This window comes from Petaurus breviceps, unplaced genomic scaffold (genome assembly GCF_028583685.1).
Source record: "Petaurus breviceps papuanus isolate PSGF00001 unplaced genomic scaffold, PetGlider_PUasm1.0 76, whole genome shotgun sequence".
Lineage (NCBI taxonomy): Eukaryota > Metazoa > Chordata > Mammalia > Diprotodontia > Petauridae > Petaurus > Petaurus breviceps.
The window spans coordinates 52,399,839-52,402,589 of NW_027186473.1; the positions used below are offsets into that span (position 1 = coordinate 52,399,839).

General features: G+C 48.9%; 1 protein-coding gene across 1 annotated transcript in view; it reads right to left on the minus strand.

The window, feature by feature from the left end:
• NR3C2 (nuclear receptor subfamily 3 group C member 2) overlaps positions 1-1,289 on the minus strand; it is a 440,138-nt gene extending 438,849 nt beyond the window's left edge. The window contains exon 1 of the mRNA XM_069105493.1: positions 1,257-1,289. The gene's annotated coding sequence lies outside the window, so the exon portion shown is untranslated. The remainder of the gene's footprint in view (positions 1-1,256) is intronic.
• Positions 1,290-2,751: the final 1,462 nt, after the last annotated feature.

Genomic DNA, 2,751 nt, shown 5'->3' on the forward strand with positions numbered 1-2,751 from the left:
GGGGGTATTGGGAGCACTCCTCCCGCCCCCACCCCCGTCACACCCTCACCGGTGGGGATGGGCGGGGACTTGGGGAGGGCTATCAGGGTACCAGACAGACAGGCAGACTGGAGCTGGGAGGGAGGAAGAGAGGAAGGATGGAGGAAGACAGGGACCTGCAGCAGCGCCCGCCAGGTCTCAGGAGAGGGGAGAAAACACTCCAAAGGCAACACACACACACACACACACACCCTCACTCCCAAGAATAAAAATGACAGAATGAAAACTTGGGGCCAGTCCTGGGGCGCCTGCCCTTCGATGCTTCTTCAGGTGCACTTCGCACCTGCTTGCGGAGGGAGGAGAAGGCTGGGGACACAAGACGATGCTCAGGGAGGAGGAGGAGGGGGAGAAGAGAAAAAGAAGGAAGAGAAAAGTTTCTTTTCCTCCACCTCTTCCACCCTTCCCTCTGCCTCCTCCCGCCCGGGGTTTACCCCCTACCCCCTCTCCCCTCAAGGCTGGCTCCCCTCCCTCACTCCCACGAAGGGGCGGGGGGAGGGAAGAGGTGAGGTGAGATTGTGAATGTACGCGTATGTCTTGGGTTCGGCTTCTGCAGCTGGTGCCCCGGCTCTGGACCGCAGCTCTTCCGCCAGCGGCAGCGGCTCTGGTGACTGAGTCCAAGTGGGCAAGCGCCCGGGGCTCCCCCTCCCCCAAACCCGCCCGGGAGGCGCGCGCGGCCAGACTCCAGAGCCCGCACTGCGCGCGCCCGTGCCGGCACACATTTACACTCGCATACACGCGCACCCCGACGCCGACGGGAAAGTGAAAGAGGGAGGGGGGCGGAACCGGGGAGGGGTCAGGCGGCGGCTGCGGGAGCAGCTGCTCGGCCGTTCCGGCCCTCTTCGTCCAGAGAGAAGGGGAGCAGCGCCGACGAGGGGGCAGGGGGAGCCATGGCGGCGGCGCGTGGGAGGAGGCGCGGGGAGCCGGGGGGGGGGGGGGGGGGGGAGGCCGCCCTCCCTGTCCTCGTGCACCCGAGCTCCTGGTCCTGAGGTGGGGGACTGCGCGCACGCGCCCCCATCCTGGAGACCCTTCCCCCCGCCCCACCTCCCTCAGGAGACCAGGGGGCAATCCGTGCTCCCGTCTCCTTCCAAGTGCCTTGCTTTACGATTCTTGGTCCAGAGACCTTCCCCCCGCTTCCCCATCCTCTCTCTTCTTATAGACCACCCCTCTCCTGGTCTCCGCACTCCCGGACAAATCAAAGTTTCTAATCCCACCCTTACCGGCTCCACACTCTGCATTACTGTAGCACTCCCCCCGCCCCGCCCCCCGTTCCCCGCCAAGTATTAGGGCATCCCCGCGCCCACCAAGAAAACGTCATCACCCTCTGTAGGAAAACTTCTGCTCCATCTCATTAATACTTTACAGTTACTGGTCCTCGCTTCCAAGGAAGGCTTAAGCCTCAGGCATAACAGTTTTTGCCTCAACTTCTCTATTTATAAAATGAGTGATTTTGGAGAGCCTTGGAATCTATAAAGTCCTTCGAGATTTTAAAGTGTTAAGTGTTGCACTAGTGATATGCATGGGGAAAATTCCATTGAAACTAAATATCCTCGAAGATTTGAAAGTGTTAATAAATGTTGAAGTGATGTGTTATAGGGGAAAAAACATTTAAAGAAAATATTTTAACCATAAACGCGTATAAATATGCAACAAAATAGAAAAACAAAATGGTTTACCAGTATATGAAGATCCTCGTTACAAAAATGAAGTGGGTGATTATATAGAATGATTCACTTCAAAGGATTCCCTTAGTTAATACTTCTAGTACATTTAAACTACAATTTAATTTAGAGGACTTTGCTTTATATAATATAATTTTCAAGAATTAATGCTTTTTTTAAATTGAATTGCTTTAAATTGAAGATATTTTTTTGCAAAAGGAGGTTTACCTCTACCATCTTAGAAATTTAGCCAGGAACAGATTATTTTCCTTGATGTGATTGTCCTTTTCATATGTAACTCTCACATGTTAAAGTTATATTTATCTTTCCTCTATTATTTAATTATTATTAATTTAATTAGTTATTACCTAAATAGCAAATTAAGGTTGAGCTTTTAAAAACACACATCAAAAATTCTCCTATGAGGTTCCCACACCAACAACACTGCTACTGCCAGATTGTCTAACACAAAATAGTATAAAGGAAACATATATTTGGAATAAAAGTGGAGTTCCACATATAGTTGATTAATTGCAACACTGGATCGATATTAGGTTATCCTTCAGTTAATGATAGGCAAATTGTGAAATGGTTTCACTTATACAAGCATGTGTTTAAATGTTTACTCAAAATATTTCAACAGTTCCTTTCCCATTAATGTCATTCTGTAGCACCCTATCTTTTTCTCTGTTACAGCTGGCCATGGGGATAGGTGGTCCTTCATCTAAACTAATATAGCTCAAAGGTAAGTTCTGTGGCTCCCTCTTGTAAAGAGAAGGTGACACTGGTTATGCTTGGAGCAAGCCCAGAAGTAATGCCTCTGAAAGGTTTCATAGTGTGTGAGGTTTCAGTGCTTCCTGGCCATTATGAATACTGTTCATTCCAGGGTACTTCCAATAAAGAGCTTCATCAACACAGCAACTGGGAAAAAAAAACAAAAAACTGCTTAGCAGTATCTGACTCCTTTGTGTTTTTATTGTCTATCTTAACAAAATTTGTGTTTTCCCCCTTTTATTTTTTTTATTTTTTTCCCCAGTGGGTGATAAAGAAAGGA